This window comes from Cynocephalus volans, chromosome 10 (assembly GCF_027409185.1).
Source record: "Cynocephalus volans isolate mCynVol1 chromosome 10, mCynVol1.pri, whole genome shotgun sequence".
Classification (NCBI taxonomy): domain Eukaryota; kingdom Metazoa; phylum Chordata; class Mammalia; order Dermoptera; family Cynocephalidae; genus Cynocephalus; species Cynocephalus volans.
The window spans coordinates 12306059-12331298 of record NC_084469.1 but is presented as its reverse complement, the minus strand read 5'-3'; the positions used below and the strand labels follow the sequence as shown (position 1 = coordinate 12331298).

The 25240-nt window shown below is 36.3% G+C and overlaps 1 pseudogene; it reads left to right on the top strand.

Moving 5' to 3' along the window:
• Window positions 1-15862: 15862 nt before the first annotated feature.
• Window positions 15863-16973, top strand: LOC134386822 (damage-control phosphatase ARMT1-like; annotated as a pseudogene).
• The last annotated feature ends 8267 nt before the right edge of the window (window positions 16974-25240 follow it).

Here is a 25240-nt window from a genome sequence, read left to right as displayed (position 1 = left end):
TAGAGGATATATGCCAAATTGCAAATTAACATAGATTGCCTTAGGGTATTGGAGTTAGACTGCAGATTAGGAAAGAGAGTGCTAATTTTTTTATACCTTCATAGCATGTGCCTGTGACAAAAAGCATTGTATTACTATTCCAATTAAAAAAAAAAAAAAAAAAAAACATACCCAATAAAATAAATGCAATCACACCCATAGAAAATGACTCTGGGCTATTTCTTTAAATGTAACATGGCAAATAATATTCTTTTATTCTTGCCCTGTTTGACTTCTCATCTTCATAATACCAATGTCTGCAGGCTTGTAGCAAATAGATAATTAGCTTCATTTGTGGTTTATCAGAGTCTCAGGTTCAGAGGAGCATGTAATTGTTTGCTAAAGCTTAGCTAAGACAACTCCTCTACCTTGAGCCTTAGTTCCTAATTGGCTGAGGCTTTGATTCAAGAGGACAGCAGTGATGCATCTGAATTTTTGTACTTCTCATAAACAGTGGCATACCTAAGGCAAGACAGTAATAGTGGTCAGCCCAAACTGCAGGTACTAAGAGGATACATTGTAGACAATTCAAGATCGATAATAAACCTAACGGTCTATCTAATTTTTATTATCACAATGTGCCGGAAATTCTAAATAACATTCTTTTAAAATTCTCTTCCTCTGGGCACCTAATGGCCAACAGGTATATGAAAAAAATGCAGAACATTGTTAATCATCAGGGAAATGAAAATCAAAACCACTTTGAGATATCACCTCATTCCAGTTACACTGGCTATTACAAAAAAGACTGAGAATAACAAATGCTGGTGAATATGTGGAGAAAGGGGAATCCTTTTGTGCTGTTGGTGGGACTGTAAATTAGTACAGCCATTGTGGAGAACAGTATGGAGATTCCTCAAATAACTACAGATAGAAGTTCCATATGATCCAGCAATCCCACTGCTGGCTCTATATCCAGAGGAATAGAAAACATCAGATTGAAGGGATACCTGCAGCTCGATTTACAATAGTCAGGCTATGGAATCAACCTAAATGTTCATCGATGGATGACTGGATAAGGAAAATGTGGAATATATACACAATGGAATACTACTCAGCCATAAAAAAGAGTGAAATTCTGCCATTTGCAGAAACATGGGTGAAACTGAGGAAAATTATGTTAAATGAAACAACCCAGGTGCAGAAAGAGAAATACCACATCCCCACTCCTAAGTGGGAGCTGTTTTATAAACAATAAAAAGAGACACAGAGAGAGAAATAAAGAAATGGCAATCACAATAATACGCTGAACTTTTAGAAGGAGAAAAAGAACTGTGGTTACTAGAGGTGGAAAAGGGGAAGGGAGAGAGAGCGGAAGGAGGGTTAATGAGAAATTGGTTAATAGACACAAAGTTTGATGAGTAAGCTAAGTATCCTGATATGACCATCACACATTGTACACAACTACTGAAATTCAACCTTGTACCCCACCTATATGTATAATAAATTATCTTTAAAAAGGTATCTATATTTACTATCCCTGACATTTAATACATTGAAATTGATCAAAGATGTAGGATGTGGACCATGAAACAGTTCATTATCATTGAATAGCAAGTGTTCATATTGGTTATTTAACAGTAAACATGGTAGAACCCCAAGAATGGGAGAAGTTGAACATAGGTTGTAATGACCACAGTATACTTATTAAAGTGAGACTAGGCAGGATTCAGGTAGGAAAATAATAAGGTAAAAGTCATTCTAATGGAGATAATGAGCTCCACCAAAGCTGATCGTTTCTCCTGAGAAGCCTTCATTGAATTGTTGATATGAAGTTAGACATGGTTCCTATAGTATTTCCCCTGTAACCGTACTGTAGCAGTTATTATGTCACAATGTCATTATTTTTTTGTGCATCTGAAATATCTACAAATTGTGGGCAACTCCAGTGTTAGGATTTGCTTTATTAATAACTATATTCCAATACTTAAAGTGACTGGTCAACTTAAATGTTTTCTCTTTTATTGTCTTTTAATTGATAATATTCACATGTACAGTGTTCAAAAGTTACAGTGTATAATAAAATACACCCTGTAATTCTACTAGCCACCTATTTCTCCACTCCAGAAACAGATGTGACCATTTTCTAGTGTATCCTTCAGAAATAGCCTATGAATATACCGGGAGTAATGAATACAAGTATTTATTCTTTTCTACTTTTTAAACTATCCTTTCTGAATTTATTTTTTAACTCCTAAAATATACATTATAGAATTTGTTCTAAGTCATTATGGAACTTCTTGATTTTTCTTTTTAAACTCACCGTATTACATTGTTGAGATGAACCATACTTTTTAATGTCAATTGCTGATGGATATTTACTTTGTCAATGATGTTTTCCAATTACAAAAAAAAGTTTCCATCTATATCCATGTACATGCTTCAGTTTTCAGTTATGTAAGGATACTCCGGGATACAATTCTAAAACTGAAAATAGTAGGTTTGTACACAGGTGTAGATTTTGTCAAGTTGTATACCAAGAATACATGAACCTATCAGTTTACTTATTTCTTTGCCAGCGTAGCAAGTCATCAGATTTTGGGCTCTTGGCTAATCTGATAGGTAACCATAGTTTGTTGTAGTTGATATTTTTCTTTTTCTTATTTTGAGTGAGGTTGAACATCATTTTATATGTTTAAGAGACATTTGTATTTATTATTTGCTGCAGTCTGATAAGATTTTTTTAAAATTGTGGTGGTGCATGTTTTTAATAGGCGTGTACAAATTATTGATGTGTTTGGATAACTGGCCATTTTTTCTGAGATGAGAATTGCTCGTATTGTTCTCTGGTTGTTGTTTATCTTTGATTTTGCTTATGGTTATTTTGCCATGAGTAATATTTAACAGTAAAAAAAAAAAAAAAAAACCCAAAAAACCCCTCGATGTTGGTCCTAATTTTTAAATAGTTGCTGAAGTTACTGATAAGCCAGGATGGACTTTTTTATGCCAGTACTCATATATTTCTGATTTGCATAATGGAAGTTAGTGTCTTCATTTTTTTGTAAAGAACCTATCACATATTTAGAACAATGCTAGGGAATAGAAATAGAAAAATGAATGAGACATAGCCCCCATACTCAAGTAGCTCACAGTCTAGAGAAAAAGCAGGCACAGATGCAAGTGGGTAAAATATGGGACATGTATTTTAATGGAACAGTCTCCAAAGTACTTTGAGGATACAGAAGAAGTGATTAGTTCTGCTTAGAGAACTCATTCAATACTAGTTCACAAATGTTGACTGAATGAGTTGCCTGCCCTGGTCCAGGTACACTGAACAAGACAAAGGTCCCTGTGTCACTAGAGCTTAGTTTCTAGTAGGACAGTGCAGGTGATGGCATGAGTAAGCAGAGAAAGGTGTTTCGCAAGGGCTAACACAGAGGAAAAGATTAGAAGGCTCTTGCAATAGTGCAGTAGAGAGATGTTGATGATGGCTTGGACCAAAGTGAAGGCAGTAGAGATGGAGAGACATGGAATCAGAAAAGACTTCATGGCTTTCTGTTGGGTCTTGAAGAAAGAATAGTAAGATTTTTACTTTTGATGAAAGAGTAGGAACAAGAGCATAGACAAGGAATGAAAACTCACTGGTGTGGGTTGTGGTATGAGAAGGAGTGATGGAATCTGGGTGACACAGGTGTAGAAAGATTCAGGGGAAATAGCATATTAGAGCTGCTAAATTGATAAATCTCTTAAAAGTTAATCAAGGACAGAAAAGTTAAGGCTTTGTCTTAGGCAAATTGTTAAGTAGCAGCAGCAATCTTTGATTTCTCTTGGCCTTCCCCTTGGGTGGTCTCCATCCCTTTCTAGGGTTTCTCTCTCATTGTCCATATTAGAAAGTTTCCCAACCTGGGGAGCTATTATTTTCTTGGTAGGCCTGAGATTTGTAGAGATTTTCTCTGGTTATTGTTGTGAGTTTCAATGCTTGCTTCTGTTTTCTACCCAAAGTATCCACCGCTGTAAAGCAGCAGTAATTAAACACAAAATGAGTCATGGAGATTTCTGAAGTGGGCTTTACCTAGGCCTTGATAGGTTAATACACCATGGAGGCCATTTGCTATAGAGACTCTCAGAATAGTACCTGATGCTCAGGCTTTCAATTTTCAGGTTAGGGGCCTGATTAAATTCCTTCCTTGTGATTGCTCTCCTGCTGTGTGACTTTACAAGTATATTATAGAGACTGTGCTGTGTTGGCCCCAAATGGTGATCCCATGTACTATCCAATCTCTCTTTTATTGTCTCTTTTCAGTGGGGCAATGGTGGAACTTTATGAGGTGGAGCCATGAAAACAGCTAGTTTTTCGCAAGGCTGAAATTGTCTGATTTTAAGGTTTCTGACCTTAAGACATATACTTCCTAAAGTGAGTGATAGCTGACGTGTTTGGTGTTCTGTTTTGTTTTTCTAGCTTAGCAATTCATTATCCTCATGTTAACTTCTTTCTTAGAGAATATCCTGTCTGTGCATATCTCTAAGGAAAAGCATTGCCATTTTGATCAAGAACATGGGCTGTGGAATCAGAGAGACTTGCCTTCATATCATGGTTTTACCACTAAGTGTGGTCAGTGCAAGTTGCTTAACTACTCTTAAACTTGACATCCTTGCTACTTAATGGGTTGTCTCTGGACCAACATCATTAGCACCATCTAGAAACCAGTTAGAAATGCAGAATCACAAGCCCCAGCCCAGACCTACAGAGTCAGAATCAGTTAATGAGATACTCAAGTGATCTATATGCACATTAAGGTTTGAAAAGCAATGATTTAGAAAAATCCTTGTGTATTCAACTCTACCTGTGGGTGGAAATATCAATTCCAGAAGAAAGTCAACAGAGGATAAGTCCTTGATAGTTGTAATATTTAGTGTAGATTTTTTTGAAGAAGAAGATTATTTGTGAAAAATAGAAATAATGGAGAAAGAAAGATAAAGTATGTTATATTTGGGAAGATATGCCTTTAGTTACCCCCCTAAATGATGATATGCAGGTGGCCACTCAATTTGTCTATGCTCTGCATTAGCACTGGGAAACAGGGTGAAGGTAAAACTCCATCCTGAAGCCTCAAATCACTTTTTTGAGGCTTCTTCCTTTTCTTAGAATTGCCACCACCCACCTCATCTTGGAATACTCACTAATCTTGATAGAACTCACAGGAAAAACAGCTTCATAACTAGCACTGAATTAGCAAGCTTAGACATTTCATAAACTCCCATTTTTCTGTGGCTTCCTAATTGTCTCTATTTTTACTGAGTTAGGAGAAGGGGCAGAGAGAAAGAATACTGAAGCTTCTGAAGTCATCCTTAGCTAAACCCACACTTGTTTCTGTGCTTGGTCCTTGCTCTCTCCTTCAATGCTCTGATTTAAAAGGTCTGTATGTTCAGTCATCCTTTGGTATCCATGGGGGATTGGTTCCAGCACCCCCACAGATAATGAAATCCATGAATGTTCAAGTCTCTTGTATAAAATGGCATAGTATTTGCAAATAACCTACACAATCTCTCATATACTTTAAATCATCTCCAGATGATTTCTAGTACCTAACATAATGTAAATGCTAAGTAATTAGCTGTTATATTGTTTTTTATCTGTATTCTTTTTCAATGGTTGCTTTATTTATTGTTTTATATTTTTCAAGTATTTTTCATTTACATTTCGTTGAATCCACAGTTTTGGAACTTGCAAATAAGGAGAGCCCATTGTACTCACTTTCTGTCTTGAATTTGATGTCTCCCTTCACTTCAGATATTGGTCCTCTGGCCTCTTGCACAAAAACCACTGCTCTGACCCTCAGGAACTGCGAATTTCTCACAAATCAGCCTGGATTCATTTTCATCCTGTATCCACCTTTATGTCATACTTAGTATTTTGTAAACCATCCCTAAAAAAAAAAAAAAAAAAAAAAGGGCACAAAAGAAACAAAAATAAACAAAAGCTTCAGTTGTGCAAACGTTAGTGAGTGATACAGGTATTCTTTAAAAAGTAAGAAGAAAAATGGAAGAAGAACCAAATGATAAGTTATACAGAAAAACTTAAGATTTCTGATTAAATACATATATTCTTTTCCCATAGGTCCTCTCTAGCTGCCAGCAATCTATTTAATTTCTCTTCTTTCCCTTTTCCTTTCTCCCCATAGCCTTTCAAATTCCTTCTATTGCCCCCAGAAACTTCTTAGAAAGCAGTTCCATGGTTATGCAATCATGATCTTGGGCACTTTGTTCTCCTGAAGGCTTCTCTCCAAACTAGATTGTTAATTTACAAAATGCGTCTTTTGAGGGTTTAGGATAGAAGCCTTGGTGGAATTGATTCTGGCTTTCTAAGAAACAAAATAATGCTTTACATTCTTCCTCAAGGTGAGAGAGCAAAACCGATATTGCTTTTTCAGATTTTCTGCCTGACTTTTGATAATACATAAATAATCTTCATGATGTTTTAATTAATCATACTAAGATTTTATACAAGAACATTCAGATTTAATGCTAACATATCATCCACTGCCCAGACAATGCACTAGAACACAGAAAGAAATAAAATTGTGCATCAAGAGCTAAAGATTTAGCTGAAGAGAATCCTTGACACATTCAGGGAGCTTTTACACACATTAGGGAATTTGGTCCTCCAAATAATCCAATGAGGTAAGTAGGATAGGTGGTATTGTATCTTTTTTACTTGTTGAGAAATTCAAGGTTTACTATGTTTACAAAATTAGTAATTGGTAAATTGGGAAAGCAGAAATTCTTGATATCTGTGGGTGTGATCATCTCAGATAGTCATGAATACGAGTCACCAAGTATTTCTGTCTGTTATTCCAGACTTGAACATTCATGGATTATCTGTGGGGGTGCTGGAACCAGTCCCTCAGGGATACCGAAGGATGACCGAACATAACAGACCTTTTAAATCAGAGCATTGAAGGAGAGAGCAAGGACCAAGCACAGAGACCAAAAGTGGTCAAATCATCAAGCAGATGGGAACAGGTGAAATGGGAGGTGGTTTAAATTTACTCTGGAAACAGGACTCAGTGCATCTGTATTGGTCAACTCAGTTCTAATGTTGCTAGAATGGAACAGACACTAGATAAATATTGGTCTTTTAGATTTCACTCACCATTAACTTTTCAACAGGTTTTTAATTTACAAAGCCTCTGGGTTTGTGTAATTGCTTACCTCATAGTTCCATTACATGGCTGCATGGTAACCAGGACAGAGATAAACTATGGAAACAGAGAGTGATCTCGAAGCCACTTCAGGTACGGGAGTAGAAAATGTGGTTTAAACCCCTTAAAATAGCAAATCTCCTGGCTTCAGATTCTAGCACTGCCACTTTTTTAGCTGAGTGACCCAAGCTAAGTAACTTAACGTCTCTGAGCAGCAGTCTCCCCATATAAAGGGATAATAACCATAACCCCCTTACCTATATCACATAATTGTTGGATAATGTACCAAATGAAATCATTTAAGTTCGTTTTAAAATGCATAAACCGTTATGCAAATAGCATGCTCTTCTACCTCCACATCTTTGCATGGGTGTTTTCCTTTCACACAGGATTCACCCCAACACTCTGCTCCATGTGCTAACTCCTACTGGCTTTCCTGCCTAAGCTCTAGCAGTCTTCTCTGGCCGTGGCTTTCCTCCCCAGTTTGGTAAGATGCCTCTTCTCTATCCATTATAGCATAAATCAAATTGTTTCACTGTTTCCTGATGTCATTTTTACAGTGAGATAAGATATCAGTCTCAACTTTTTAAAGAGCTAGTCTTATTCTCTAAAGATGCTTTTCAATGACAAATTATTTTTGCAAGAAAACACTTAATGCTTATTACTGTTTAGAAAATCAACATGAGGACAAAGATGGATACAGGCTGATTACTGCCGTTTTGACACTAGATTATGCCTCCCTAAAATGAAGTAACCTTCCTAATTCAGTCAAGCCCAAGGTAGAACCTACTTGTTCAAGTTGAATATAAACACAAAAGAAAGCACGGACACATAAATTGTGAATGTGTACTTGATTGCAAATTTTTATATGGATAATTGAGGCTATGCTTATATTTAATATTTTAGAAGATAATAATCAAAGTGAACACACACTTAATTCTTGTAGAGATTTTCCTAACCCATAGAATATGCCTTTGGTCTCCCAAGGGTCTAAAATCCCCAGTTTGAGAATTATTTTCTTGGAGATTAGATAGAATAGAGAGTATGAATGATAAGAACAGAGAGTTAAATAACAACCTACAGCTTAATATTTTCACAGAATTCTTTTTTTATTGAAACATACTTGATTGTACATATCTGTGGGGTTCCACACTGTATATCTGTGGGGTTCCACATTGCATTCTTCCCCCTTTTCCAGGAACTCTGATAACCTCAGTTCTTTTCACTCCTTTTGAAAGTTCAGCGTATTATTGTGTTTCTTTCTTTCGTTCATTTATTTTTTAGCTCCTACTTATCAGTGAAGACATACAATATTTCTCTTTCTGTGCCAAGTTTATTTCACTTAACATAATTTTCTCTAAGTTCACAGAATTCCAAGCTAACTTTATGAAAAATGATGGTTGGCAGATAATTTGCAGAAAAACTCAAAGTATACTGGACATAAAGAAATTTATTCTGGATTACAAGTAGATGCCAACCAGACTATCAAGACCAATGTAACTAACACAAACTGAAGAAGACAAAGAGAAAGAAAAGTAATTTTTTTTGGCAGAGGATTATTGCTTGGAATTTATTTATTGCTAGGCAACACTGGACACTGATTTGATTTTTATTACAATGCAGTGATAACAAAGTCACATATCATTAAGTTTCCACTGAGAACATTGAAAGAAAAAGCCTCTCTTTTAGATGCTGTTGCTTGAACATTGGTCTTTGGCCTGGGTCAAGAGATTTCTTAGCCATGTACTGGCATTCCTGAAGCATCCAAGGTGGTCGCTCTAGGAAGTGTACCTGGAGGGGGAGGATGACTTGACAGCACTAGCTTGTGTGACTGCCCTAACTATACGACATTTTCAGTTTCTAGAAATGCTCAGAACGGGATCCGGACAGAGAATAGGGTCATCCCTGAGATGAGTGTGAGGGGTGCACCCAAGCATAAGCCTGTTTGATGAATCCTCTCTTCCTTTGCTTTTTACACTTCTGTTTGTTTAATTATTTTAAAATATGACACACATGCAGTACTTTGTAATTAAAGCAAAAACAAAGAATTGCTGCAGAACCATTCTAAAACTCCTTGATATCCTTCTTGTATTTTTTTTTTTTTTTTCTGGAATGGTAGCAGTCATAAAAATGGAAGAAATGAACTTGTTTAATATCTTGTTGAGCAAGAAGACCTCTTGCCCATAAAAAACCATATTTTCATTACTTCAAAATCAGCTGGGCCGACCCCGTGGCTCACTCGGGAGAGTGTGGCGCTGGTAGAGCCGAGGCCACGGGTTCGGATACTATGTAGGGATGGCCGGTGCACTCACTGGCTGAGCACAGTGCGGGCAACACCACGCCAAGGGTTACGCTCCCCTTACTGGTCACCAAAAAAAAAAAAAAAAAAAAAAAAAATCAGCTACTGCTTGACCGTTGGGGCAGATTATTTTGAATACTTTTCCCAAGAGGGTTTCTCATTAAAATGACTTTGCCTGAAGAGCTAATGTAGATACCATTTCACTCATTAAAATTACTTCATGGGTAGAAATTGCTTCCTAAGCTTTTCTTGGAACCAATTTTACCCCCTTAATTTAATTTCCTTTCCTATACCAGGTTCAATTGCCTGTGATAAATACAAAGAAGAAAAAACAGTCTGCCCCATCCAAAGTTCTCCAGCAACAAATATTGTATTTCTCAATTAGGTCTGTTATTCTGTGTAAAAATTTGCAACCCATCATGAAACTGCAGAACTTATATTTTGTCTCTGAGCCTGGACTTTGTTGGGTCTATTTTAATACAAGCGCTGTTAGTTTCTCTGCTTTTAATAATTCAGTGAATAAGAATAATCTATGAGAGGTGAAATATAAATGTATTCAGGCTGACCTGAACCTATCAAATCTGATCATCGTAAACAGCTTGACACTATAGCTCGTCATCTCCAGTTCTTGCTCTAGAGAAATGTATGTTGAACTGGTAACTCAATTTTGCTACCTTTAGTTAAGAAAAGTCTGATGGAGCTTGGATAAAGTAACCTAACTTGTTGGGAGTACCAAATCTGCTACTTGCCTCCACCCTTGAGGAAGAATAGGTGCTGTCCTTCGGAATAGGCATGGGCATGGATTCTTGACTCAGCAGATCTCCAAACTTCCTCTTGACCCTTACTTTTGACTTAGCTCCAGCAAGATGAAAGAAGCTGGATTATTCTGGGTTCTCCAGAGAAACTGAAGCAATAGGATACAAACACACACACACACACACACACACACACACACACACACACACACACACACACACACACACACACACACCCATACGGATAGAGAGAGAGAGCCAGAGAGATTTATTAAAATTCATTATAAGGAATTGGCTCATGCACTTATGGAGGCTGAGAAATCCCATGATCTGCAGTCAGCAAGCTGAGGACCCAGGAGAGCTGATGTTATAGTTCCAGAATAACTCTGGAGTCCTGAGAACCAGAGGAGATGATTATGTCAGTTTCAGTCTGAGTAAGAGAGCAGGAGAAAACCAATGTCCCAGCTCAGAGAAAGGCATATAGAGAATTCTCCCTTATTCAGCTTTTTTGTTCTTTTTAGGCCTCCACTGGATTGGATGAAGTCTACCTATATTGCACAGGGCAATCTGCTTTACTCAGCCTACCTATACAAATGTGAATCTCATCCAGAAATACCCTCACAGACATACCCAGAATAATATTTAACTAAATATCTGGAAAAACCCTGTGTCCCAGTCAAATTGATACATAAGATAAACCATCGCAGAAGCCTTAATCCCAAGAACTGATCTTAGGAGAAAAAAATAATAATAATAATAATTTAATTAGATGGATGGAAAGAACCAAGCAACAGAGGGAGTTGGGGGTTTCTTAAAGAAACTTTCTTGTTGATGAATAGTAGTGTTCTATCTAATCAAATACCTAATATACATTAATGTTAATTGAAATGAGCAGGAGTTTATATAAAAATGTCATTAAATCCAAAATTCATGTACAAATTAGAGTACTTGCTGCATAACAATACCATTAAATTTGATTGTATCTTTAGGTACAAAACATTAACTTTTGTAAACAGTATGTTGGTGACAGCTGAATTAGAAATGTTATCTTTGCAATAAATTTCCTGCTTTTGAAGCTCATTAAACTCATTCTATTAGCTTAATATGTAATATTGCTATGAATTACTAGATTATGAAAGGTCTGACTATATCTACAGACAAAACAATAAATTTCTTGGGAAAATGAATATGGCTAATGCATATATTAAAAATATTTAGCTTTTTTAGTAAAGACATGAAAATTAAATCAACAGTAGACATTCTCTACTTAATTGACTCACCTGCTTGACTAATACCTCTCCACTCCCCTTGTAAAACACAATGATTTATTAATAGGAAGTTCACTGAACACTGTGGCACATGGAAGTACATTTCTGCTCTTATCAGTTAAACCCCATACTTACTATGAGTCAATATATTTGTTCTCAAATGATTTTATAATAGCTATACCTGTCATTATAATCACGATTTAATTGCATGCAACTAAAGAAAAAAAGTGTTATTTCTATGAAAGCTAAGTTGAATGCTTAGAAAGTCTCACTAAAAATGAGTTAGGAAAAAAACATGATTGGTGTTGAAACAGAGATGAGATAAACTGTAAGAGAAAGGGAAACAATCAGAATCTAGAAGGACGGTGCATTCAGAGCACTCTAGGTTTTTTCTCCATATTTTTGGAATAGAAAATGGAAATCATAGAAGATGACTTACAGGCATGGTTTATGCAAGAAAATCCGATCATGTACCTGAAAAAGAAAAGAAAAAAAAAAAAAAAAAAAACGGTAATGGTTTCTGTTCTGATAGAAGTCAAAATCAAGGCACCTAGCATCTCTGATAAAATACTTCAGCCAGTTATGTTTAGCACGTTTGGGGCAACACTTTGTTGTTTGATGTTCGTACTAATTTGCAGTATATCTGATTAATTGGCCCATCTTTGAAGATAGTTTATAATTTTCACAGCTGATAATGAGTGTGAGTGATTGCGTTGTGCTCAGCTGCTATTCACTCACCCCACGTCCCCTCTGTCGAAGAGCGCATTTACCCACCCACTAACACTGGGCTTTCCCATGCCATGTATTTTAGCCAATGGAAAGTGGATCAAAGTGGCAGTATGTCAGCTCCCAGCTAAGGCTTTAAGAGACTTGGTCCGTTTCTGCAAGCCCCCTTGAGCCTCTGACATCCACCACCAGAAGATTATGCCCCATACTGAAGCTTGTCCATCAGCCTGAGTCTCAAAATGAGAAACACGCGGAGGAAACCTGAATTCCCCCAGCAGCCTGGAGTCCAGCGATGAGCCAGCTAAGCTGGGCCAAGTTGAGGTTGAGCTGTATCTAACTGATGAGAGAGGAGTAACTAGGTGTTGTTGAAGCCACTGAAGTTTGTGTTGTTACACATTACTATTGTAGCAAAAGCTGACTAATGTAGCTTTTAACCAATTTTGTGACTAGCCTTCCACTTTTAATTAGATACTATTTTTATACTTCTTCTAGAACATATATTTAGTACCCTTTTTCTCCACTGAAGGTGACCCTTGACCACAAATAAAAACTTAAACTATTATTAGGACCTACTTCTCTTATAAGTCCAAAATAACACTTTGAGATGTGTTTGCAAAAAATTTTTTTTTATTAAAACATAATTGATTACACATATTTGTAGGATACAGAGTTGACTATCAATACTTGTGTATAATATGTAATAATCAAATCAGGATTTTTATCATATTCATCATTACAAAATGTAATCATTCTTTGTGTCCATGAACCAGTTTCTGAGGAGTTTGCTTTAATAGACAAATGCCCAAGATAAAAAGGCTTTTGGCCATCCACCAGTGTATTAGAAATCAAGGCACCTTAGTATATTTTCAATAAATTTCAATGTTTAAGTAACTAATGTATTATATTTAGGATCTCATTTTATCTCACCTTTTTAAGTTAACCTATAAGTGATGGTCATATTAGCATTTTATAAGAATATTATTTTTGTATTATAATGGCAGAAAATGCATACCCATTTTTAGGGAGACCATGAGAAAAAGGGTCGTTTCCAATATACTCTCACAGCTGAAAAATATGCTTTTTGGAATTGGTAAGTAAAGTGTCTCCGGTCACTCTGTAAGACATTTGGAAGGCACTATTCTGTCTTCATTGTATGCTATACCCTATACAAGAATAGGGCTTGGCACATATTTGTCATTCAGTAAATTTTGATGAATAAAAGACTGTATATGCATAAATGCTGGCATGGATACAACCCCCTAAGACAGGTTTGACTGACATTTTCTCCATCCCTCTTGCTTGCTTTCTCATGGGAGTATAATTGTCCCTATAAATACACTACAGGCAGAAAAAATAGTGTCAGCAGTAGTGAAGAGAGCTGAATGATTCACTGATTGACTAGTTTTTTCATAATCTATTAGTTGAGTATCTAATAATATGCATAAAATTGGAAAAGTACATGCAATTTGCGCTGGTACAATCAGAAAATTTCCAGAGATGTTGGTTCTTTTCTAGTGTGTCTGAACACGTCTGCTTCTATCAGTTGAATTGTAGGCTTACAGGGATATTCATTGTAGGCTTGATTATACTAGTGAATAATTATAAACAACATAAAATGGGAATTGGTTAAATCTATCATGAGTATATGTGCAATGAAATACAGCATGCCTTGCATTTAGTAAGAACTTGATAAATACTGTTGATTCACTGACTGCAGTCATTAAAAACAAGGATGTAAATGTAAATTTACTGACAATAAAAAAATTGGCAACATATTAAATAAGAATAACAGGTTATCAAGCAGCACGTATAATATAATTCTATTTCTGGGTGAGAAAAAACAATGTACATATCTACATAATTATCTGTACACATCAAGAGCATTAAAGGATTTTTACCTGAATGTTAAGAGTTTTTATTTCAGGGAGTAACAATTTCTGTTACATTTCTCTTTCAACTTACTGTTCTTCCAGTTTTCTGATTTATTTTGCAGTGATTAAATATTATTTTATAATTATGAAAATAAAAAGACATATAATTTTGAAAAAAATAGCTATTTATGTAAAGTTTTTGGGGATGGCCTACGTGTAAAACCAAATCAGCTATTAGTGGATAGCTTAAGGATATGGAAGGTATAGTTCCCTAGTATTTGGTTTGTTATGGTATTTATGGTTGGATTTACAAGAGTCGTAGATGGAAGAAAAGCTGGAAAATTTATGTTTTTCTACCAGATCCACATTCTGTTTTGAATTCTACCTTCATACACAGTAATGCTTGATCACTTATTCTACAGAACATGGCAAAGAAGATAACTTGTACATTATTTCTTAGGCTACTAACCAGAAAATAAATAACAGAAAGAGACAGGTAAAGCTTGATTTAAAGCCAAATCAGTTTTCTGTCCCCAGATCCTTGCCCCAGAAGTCTCAATGCCTGGAGAATACACAGCATGCCTGGTGTATGTGATGTACTCACAAAAAAATGTTATTTGTTGTTTATCTGAAATTCAAATTTAACTGGGCATCCTGCATTTTTATTTGCAAAATCTGGTGAATCTACTGAAAAACCATATGCCTGGACTCATTTTTCTCATTTAATAGGAAGGAATCAAATTTGCTTGCAGGGTTATGGTGAGCATCAGAGGTAGGATCCCTCTCTTTTCTTCCCCCGTCCTGGCCTTTACCCCAACCCCGACTCTGCCTTGGCTCATCCAGCTTTAGCACTAACAATCTGTAGTGACTTTGCTTTCCTATACTGCAGATGTAAGGTCTAATAGGGCCATTTTCATTGTATACCCAATAGAGAATGATAAATACTGGTATTTTTGCTATGCAGAACACACAACAATTTTTTCTATTTTTTCTCTTTCTCAATTCCCCCCCACCAGCAAGAAGGCACCAATGATATGGTTCTAATAATCCCCCATTATCATCTCCTGGTACGAAATAGTACTTTTCACAGCATGTAAGTTTCCTGCTGCCACAACAGTATTGCGTAACCAACCATCCAAAAACATAATGACTTAAACATAAGATTTATTTAGCTCACAAATTTGCAGGCTGGTTGTTAAGGCAGAGCTTGGCTGGGCAGATATTCTGGTCTCTGCTGGTATCATACTTTTATGTCTGGCATGTGGCTGGCTGTAGGTTGAAGCAATAGGGGCCCCTGTGCTATGCATTTTTCATCTTCCAGTAGGCGATCCTGGGCATGTTTTCATGGCAGTGACGAAGATGCAAGAACACAAGTGGAAATATTTGAGCACTTTTTTTATATTAAGTCTCAGTCTGTGTATCATGTGCTAACACGATCAATGCTAGACACATGGCCAACTCAAAATCAGGAAGCAGGGGCTCCTTCACAGCGGCACCACCTCTGTTCCTGTGGTTGGTGACACCTGACAGTTGGAAAGTGATGGTGGACCCTCCTGCGTCTTTCTCAGGACAGGATGTAGGGAAGGCATGGAAGCTGAAAAGAAAGTGATTTCCCTTCTTTCATAATTACAGAATGAGTTGCAAACAGATAAACCAATTATCCCCTTGGTTGAGTAATTTTTCCACTGACATATGGAATCAGTACCTAGAATACCAACAGAGTCTTTTGAATGAAACTGATGGAAAATCAAGGTGGTTCCACTCACCGTGATGCTACATGTATCCTAGAATTCACAAAGTGATTATACAGAGGTTGTGAAGAAAATTCCAAAAGAGGAATTCCAAAAGTGCTTTGAGCAATGGCAGCATTCTTGGAATAAGGGTGTAGCTTCCCAAGGCGACTGACTGACCGGAAGGAGGCAGCCATCATCTGGATGTATGAATACTGTCCACCAATCGATGACTTTGATGTATTTAAAGAATCAAAAGACCAAAATTTCTTGGAGTCACAGGAATCTATCATTGTTTTATGTACTGATCTGCAGCAGTTGATGAAAACTCTTGAAGACCTAGATGAAAATCAGCTGAAAAATGAGTTTTTTAAACTTCTGCAGATTTCACTGCGGGGAAATAAGTGTGATCTATCTCTATCAGGTGGGGAAAGTAGTTCTCAGAAGATCGATGTAATAAATTCTTTGGAAAAACCTTTCATTTTAGTGAATGACATGGAATGTCTCCGGGCACTGCTTAGCAGTTGCAAGAACATAAGAGAAAAAGCATCTGTTACTAGAGTGGATATTGTTCTGGATAATTCTGGATTTGAACTTGTTACAGATTTAATATTAGACGACTTCTTGTCCTCTAAACTGGCTACTGAGATCCATTTCCATGGAAAAACTATTTCATGGTTTTTTTCTGATCCTACTATCCATGATTTTAATTGGTTAATCGAACAAGTGAAACATTGTAATCATAAGTGGATCTCAAAGTGTGGGGTTGACTGGGAAAACTATATTAAAATGGGTAGATGGCATTACCATGATCATATATTTTGGACTTTGCCTCACAAATACTGTGCAATGTTTTGGGTTGCTCCTGACTTATAAGCTGAACTACAAAAGGCACATTTAATTTTATTTAAGGGTGATTTGAATTACAGGAAGTTGACAGGTGACAGAAAATGGAAGTTTACCATTCCATTTCATCAGGCTCTGAGTGGCTTCCATCCTGCTCCTCTCTGCAGCATAAGAACATTAAAATCTGAGGTTCAGGTTGGTCTGCGGCCTGGGCAAGGGGCGCAGCTCACGGCTTCTGAGCCCAGCTGGCTGGCGACCAGGAAGTATGGAGTGTTTCAGTTCAGTGGTCCACTTTGACTCTGTTTAGGAGCTCTCAGCTGTGTAGAAAGATCAGACAAGCACCTCCTTATCCCCAAGAAAGCAGTGTGTGAATGCAGTCCCGTGGCTGCCCTGCATTAGCTCTCAGAAGCTGAGCTTCTCCGTGCTCCTTTACATATACTCTGCGTGATTCCTCTTCTGAACATTTTTGCCCACTACATTGTTTTGGGGCTAGATAATTTGAGCTAGTTCCAGATATTTACATTTATGTTGGAATTTTAGTAACTTATTTCACATGAATGCGTAATTTTAAGTGGTTTTAATGAACATATTTTTCATTGGATAGAAAGTGAAAAATATAAGTGAATTCTGCTTTTAAAGTTAGTTAACCCTTTTTTTTCCCTTAAATGGTATACTGCATGGTATTTAATATTCCAGGAAGCGTGGAATTTTATTTAACTTGATTTGGAGCTCTTGAAATAATGACCCCATGAAAACATACATTTTAATGACTCTTTGTAAAGAGAAGCATTTCTTACAACTGAAACTGTGATATTTGAACACATTAAAATGAAACTCACCTCGTAAGTTAATTCTAATTTTTGGTCTTGAATTTTATTTTATTTCAGTAGCCTGGTTTATATGCATGCATTTGTACTTTGATCTATGGAATGAATGTTGGAAAACACAAAATTGAACAGAGTGAAACAAATGGTATTTGAAGAAATGTAATGTCTTTTACATTCTATTTATGATATCAACTGAAATCATAATCAACTGAAATTATTATTTTATCAAAGAAGTGTTTCACATGAACAGATTTTTAGTTTGCAGTTTTAGAAAAATACTTTAGATAGAAAAGATTCTTATGCAATGAATTTAGAGTACTGCCAACAATTAATTTATTTTTTATATTCTTAACATATTTTGTTGGCCATCACCACAGATATTAAAGACTAAAAATTTCAGGTTAGTTTGTTTTGAAATTGAAATTGGAAAGAAATCTGGAAATGGTTTCTTGCACTACAATAATAAAATCAATTGTACTGAAAATCTCTTTGGTTTTATCTTCCAGTTGGGAAAAGTCAAGAAGGCAAGATTAAAAATGAGCTCTATATAATAAATTCATAATGTCTGCTATAGATGTTGCCAAAAACAGTTACTAAATAATGTCACTTATAAATGAGGGTATAATCTATACTCATGCTAAGTGCTTAAAATTTTTTTGTAAAAAATTTATATAAAGCTGCACATTTTGAATTTACTATATTTCCTTCTCTACATATATGTTCCTGTTTTAAACATTAAGTTACTAAAATGCTTAGCATATCAGAATTATTTGTAGACACTTGACATAATTTAAAATACAGTTGTATATTCAGGTTGACTTCATAGCCTCAGTATGAAGTATTGTTATATATTACATTTTCCAAAGCACTGGGGTTTTTTTCTATTTTTACCATGTGGTTTATTTTTATTAAGAACGTTACGTTATGGTGTATGAGGAAGTAGTTCACCCCTCCTCGTCCCTCCCCTGGCAAGAAAGAGAGCAAGGAAGCAAACTGGAGCAAGCATGGTGGTGCTGTGGAAGAGCGAGTCAGTTCAAGATCGAATTTTCAAAAATGCTTAGCAGAGGGGAGGGCTTTGGTGTATTTTCACCAGTTTTCTTTTTTAATAAGCTCTCTTGAGATATGATTCACATACAGTTCATCCATTTGAAGTATACGGTATTCTAGTGTGCAGGTGCACAGGGTTGTGCAACCATCACTACAATCTAATTTCAGAACATTTTTGTCACCCCTAGAAGAAACCCTGTACCCATTCCCCATTCCCCTCTCCTTAGCATTTGGTGACCACTAATCTTCCTGTCTCTGTGGATTTACCTGTTCTGGACATTTCACATAAGTGGAATCCTAAAAGATGGGGTCTTTTGTGACTGGCTTTGTTTTTTTAAGGTTTATCAACTTTTTATGGCTGAATAATATTCCATTGTATAGATGTTTCACATTTATTCATTCATCAATTGATCGACATTTGGGTTTTTTCCACTTTTTGCTTTTATGAATAATGCTGTACTGAACATTCATGTACAAAAAAAAAAAGGAAGCAGGGAAATAGATTCTACCTATTGGTGGGAGAAAATGCAAAGTCATGTGACAAAGGGCATGAGTACAGGAAAGGTTGAAGATAGTAATGCAATCAATATATGACATAATTTTTATGATAATAATTAAAATTAATAATGACGACTACCATGTACTAAGTACTTGAACCCCAGTCTTTTGGGGACAATATTAAATCAGTGAGCTTTCTGCATTAATGCTGAAAAAACCGTTCAGCTCAACATGAGCTTCTTAAAATTGTTCACATTCCAGAAGCAACCTATTCTTCTTAGGCATCCTAGAGGAACCTGTGAAGAGACTAGGCCAATACCTCCATAAAGACGGCCTTAGCAATAGTTCTGCCTGAAACTGAACACACTACACATTTTAATACTCATAAATTGATTTTTCAGTCTGACCAGGGAACTGTGATCCTGTTTCTTATCATGCCTATCAAAATTATAAATCTATTTAACCTTTTTCTTCTAAACTCCTATTAACTACACAGTATGCCCTGCATAGATAATATAACACAGGACAAAATGGAAAATAAGGTCTTCATCCATTCCTAAACTAATGGTAGCAAATTGCTGATAACTAATGAAAAGACCAGAAGGTAATCATTTTCTCTTTTGAGTAAAGAGGAGTTTTACAGCTTGACTGCAACTGTCTGTGAATTTCAAGCTCCATTTATTGAAACCAACATGTAAACAGTATATCTGACTCTTTTGGAATCACTACGCAAAATTGTTTGGAGACTATTGCACAAATTTACATGCATCTTTACCTTCTCATAATGATTATCTTCCATCATACTTTATAACAAAACAAATATCCTGGATACAATTAAGGCAGAATAAAATTGATTTATAAAGGACTTTTCCTGATGTTACTGGCAATTAACATTTAAATAAAGATCTAAATTATCCATAGCACAAAATTGAGAAAAACAATTACATTTAATTAAATTTATAACTCACAATGATTAAAATAGAAACTTAAAAATGATTAGCTACTAATTTCATTTTTACAGATCAAAAGACAATTTCAATATTTTTATTTTTCTGTCTCTATATATGTGTCTCTCTCTCTATATATATGTATGCACATGTTCATATAGTCAAAAGCACAAACCAAAGGGGATCTATCCTAATTTCTAGATTTATATGCATAGTCTTCAAGTAATATTTTACCAAACATATATAATGTGGAGAGTTTTAATGTAGTCAACAGAAATGCAATGTTGTCACTGAAAATGGGTATTTTTGAAAATTTATCTTGAATTCTTTTAACTACCTGTTTATACTAGCTAAACATGTAGGATAACCAGAATAGGTTTTTTACCTCCCAGTTTGGGCATGTAGATTACACTCTAAATACTCCTTGTAAAAAAAACTAGTTGTGGTAGAGTAAAAAGAATCTTGTATTTAGTGTCATGTGTCCCAGGTTTGAATCTTCAACACTTATTATCTACATGACCTTGGCAAAGCTCACCAGAGCTGTGTGTTTGTCTGCAAAGTTTCACAAAACGATTGAGATAAAACAATGGTCCATTGCAAGAACTGAATAAGTTCTTACCGAACAGCTGAAAGAAGTACAAAGAAAGAAAATAAAAGATGAGGTTCCCATCTACGTTTTGCATCGAAAATAGCCTCTGTCAATTGACTTTTTCTAGATTCAGACATAAAGAAGACTGGTAATCGCTGTTAAATATTATGGACAAGGAACAAATATTATGGGGGTTAACTGTGAACATGCCTTTGTGAAACTATATCTCTAAATAGAATAAGGCTACTCTATCAATGTTCTCTCTAAAATGTAGATGAAAAATTTGTACGAAAACAGTTTATATGAATACCCTAAATTATTAGATCCAATCATTGTTACGATTGATTCTTAACTTTCAGTGGGTTATGGACACTTTCAGAATCTGCCAAAATCGTTGGGCTTACTTTATAGAGAAAAAGTAATCTATACATGAAGATTTAGAAATCTTGCTTACAATTTCAATACGACTCAACAGACCATCTGAAGTTACACAGACCTCTGATTTGATGATCAGATATCGCCCAATGTCTACATTTCAAACAATTTGTTGGTTTGACCTTAAGAGTAGTTTGAATTTTAACTTTTTTTCCCTTCCCTATTTATGCTATGAGGAGTTTGAAAATCAACCAAAAACTAATTCCAGAACAACAATATTCGAGATTCATATTAAAATAAAATGAATTTTTTATTTTTTTTATTTTTAAAATTTTTTTTTGTCTTTTTCGTGACCGGCGCTCAGCCAGTGAGTGCACCGGCCATTCCTATATAGGATCCGAACCCGCGGCAGGAGCGTCGCTGTGCTCCCAGCGCTGCACTCTCCCGAGTGCGCCACGGGCTCGGCCCTAAAATGAATTTTTTAAATGTGCCTTTTTAAACTTTTTAAAATCAAGAATATTTTTCTTAATCTAATGGAACTGCTACCAGAAGAGAGGGTCTGGGGAGGTTAGATACTTGACCTCAACTCTGTCCCCTACCAGGTTCTTGATTCTGCTGCAGGAAAGTATTCAAGAGCAGAATCAGAGTAAAAAGCAGAAGCAAGTTTAATGCAAAGAATAAGGAATACTCACCTAGCTGGCAAAGTGTGGGCTGGCAAAGAGTGAGCAGCAGCAGCTTTTGTCCTGGATTCTACCTTTTATAGTTGGCTATCTATACATATTCATACTGTCTATGAATATTCAACTTAAAGGGGTAGTTCCTGGTTTTGTAATTCTTAGCCTTGCACATGCTCTATTTGTTTCTTTTGGCACCTGAGCAGTGGTCAAATTCCAACACATACACTGCGTATACTTAAAATATAATTGGTGCTTTCTGATGCCTCCAGGTGGAGGGTCATTCAAGGCAAACTCCTTTTTATGATGCATGCTCCTCCCTGAAATTGATCAAAGCTTGCCTCTGTGGTCTCTATCTTCCCATGTCCTGTTGAGAACAGGGGTAACATGCAACAGCAACTCTCTTCTAGCTCAAGGCCCAGAGGAGGGGCCTGAGATGCTGGGCAGTGTGGTTTGAGACTCAAAGGAGTGGCCCGAGACCCAGACTCTGGGAAACTGAGCACCTCCTATCTCAGAACCAAGTCAAGAATGGATTTAATGTTAAATAGCAGTAACGTGCACAGTTTGTGGTTCCCCAAACAGCATTAATGGTCCATACAAGAAAAAACAAAACAAAGAGTACAAAAAAACACATACTCTGCTGTTTCTTGTGGGGGATACTGTTGGATACTTGACAGCCAGCACTGTTGTTTTCTTTGACAGCCAAACCCACCTACCATTATGGAGTCTAAAAATATTAACTACCTAGTTTCCCAATAGTCCTTGTAGCTAGAGCACAGGCAGGAGACAGCATGCTGGCCAGTGAGACAGAAGAGCAGTTTGCAGCAGACTTCTAGGAAATATTTATATTTCCTTGAGTAGAAAGCATTAGTGGAGAAGAAATTGCTGCCACTTCCTTCTTACTTTTGGATGTTGTCCTATTACAGCCACCTTGTGACCAGGAGGTTCAAGACCAAGAGATACTGACAACAAAGTCCTGACCATTGATATTGCTGAGCTATCAACCAATGCTGATTTGCATATCTATAGACTATATAGAGTTCTGAGAAAAATTAACCCATACTGTTTATAAACTTATTTTTAGGTTAATATTCTGTTCCTTGAGACTAAAAGCACCCTATTGAACCTCCTGGGTTTCTATAATTAGCTAACTGCTGTACATATTGAGAGGCAAATGCATTTTTATTTCATAGAAGACAATAAATAACAATGATATTTTTGAAATTACAAATACCATGGTGAAGATTCTTGTCTTGAACTGTAAGTAATGAATGTCAAAGTCAAATAAAAATACGGAGATGAATCTCTATGCAAAACATTTTATTTGGAAATGTATATAAAAAGCAGAATTGCATCTCTGGGCATACACACAGATGGGGTGTTTTTGGTTTATCCAAAGAAATGGTTGGGAGTTTTACTAGAAAGAGAAATGTTAGGTATTGTTTTGAAAGAATGCTCATTGGCACTTGCAAAGTTTTTGTGAGCTCTGGTTGGTGAATGACTACATTAAGTAAAACTAGTCTTAGAGTTATAGCAGGTTGTTTCAGCAGCTACTCGGTGAAACTTCTCTTCGATTGTAGCAGGCTATTTCAGCAGCTGGGCTTGTGGCATAATTCGTGGCATTGGTGCGATGTTCCCTGAGTGTTTTTCCCTTATGGTCTCTAGACTCTGATTTAGTTGAATGTGACAAGAATAACTCAATTTGTATAATCAATTTTCATATGACACAGACAGCCTATGATGTTACTGTGTTCGTTCCAATGTGGAAGCCTCTTTGTCTTTCTGTTCCAGAGGGCCTCCAATCCCATGCCTTGGCAGGAGAAAAAGCAGGCCTGACCATTCAGACCTATGGTGGAGAATGGAGATGTGAGTGTCTGATTTGTGAGGTTATGGAGAAGAAGAGGCAGGGAGAGAGAAAGAGTGGGCACAGATAATAAAAACCACCAGTACCAGATCAGGGTAGGGGAAATGTGCTGTGTTCTGAATGCATTCTGAAGTCTAGATTTTTATGTGTCCCCAGTGCATGTTTGCGTGGCTGTACTGGGTTTCTTTAAAAGGTTTATATGGAAGGAGATGACACTCCTGACAGTAATTTGGTCAAAAAACTAAACAACAACAAAACAACAGTCCTGCTATGACCTAGGAGGAAGCGAGGACAGTCTGCATTTTCTTTTCCATTTCATACATCACTTAGAACTTACTGCAGTGATTCCACAAAGTCAGAAGGCTTTAAAAAGTTAATGAGAAATATATGACAAACCTGTACTGCATTATTTTGGAATACCCGGTAATGTCCAGGTATGTTATGCAGGCAAGCAAAGCTATTTTAATGACTTTCATTTTTATTGCACTGGATTTGCAGAAAGCACCTTAAACCTTCTAAGTGAATAAATAAAAAATGTTGTGACCTTTGTTTGGTTGGCAAACATTGTTTCAGCACTGAAATTTTTAAAGATTATTTTCTATAATTTTAACCTCAAAGACTTTGCACTCATTGTTGCAAGTGTATAATGCTAATTAAATTAGACCCTGACATACATTTTGGTATCATTCCTCACTTGATCACAAAGGACTGGATAATCAGTTTCACCCTTAAGCATGACTTCTTTTGTGTTGATTTCCTATAAAGTGAATTGAATTGTATATTCTAGTTTAACTTAATGTAAATGTATTGTTCTCTCCAACTATATTAAAAATCCCTTAGAGGTAGAGACTCTATGTTATATTTTTCAGTTTAATCCAGAGCAGAGTTATTTAAAGCATCTCCTATGGAAAATCACTTTTTGGGGGATATCAATAGATATTTTTAAAAGGGGGGGGGTTATCTTCTCAAATAAGGAAGGAAAGCTTTGGCTTAAAAAAAAAAAAGAAAAATAGAGAGGCTGAGTCACTTGCCCAGAGCCACACAGCCAGCACAGCAGGCTCTGGCAACTCCCAACCCCCACTGCATCTTTTCTCAGCATTTGTCTGACCCGTGTCCATCCCCTGAAAAAATGCATCACGAGTTCAAATAGATCTGAGGAATGTTCTGTTTTGTTCAGTCTTCGGGCTGGTTCGCATTATTCATTAGCATTCTAAACACCCAAACAAGTCTTGCAAGAAAGAAACTAGGTGAATTCACACATATGCCCTGCTCCATGTATCCCATTACAGCAACTCTGAAAACAAGAGAAACAGTCCTATTCCACGGAAGACGTGTTGCTGCTATGTCTGATTTACAAAATACTGCTGGTGCTTACACAAATAATAACAAAACATCATTGCCACTATCAAATAAATAAATAAATTCTTTACTGTTTACACTTCAGAACACTTAAAATGCTAACATATCCCATGTCTCCAAGTTAGAATATAAGAATTTTCAGATGTATTTGAACATAAACTTTTTTTTGCAGGAGTAGGGGGTGGGGGGAAGGATAAAGTAACTCCTAAGAGAGAATACTCATTGAAAAATGCTGCTCCATAGTACATAGTCTAGTATTACGAACACGGTTTATGTCGCATCCAAACATAAAGATTCTTTTATTGGTTTTAACAGAATTCTTTCACAAATAATGATGCTTACTTATCTCTCCAATGTGGGAACATAATTTTAGCATTATAGTCA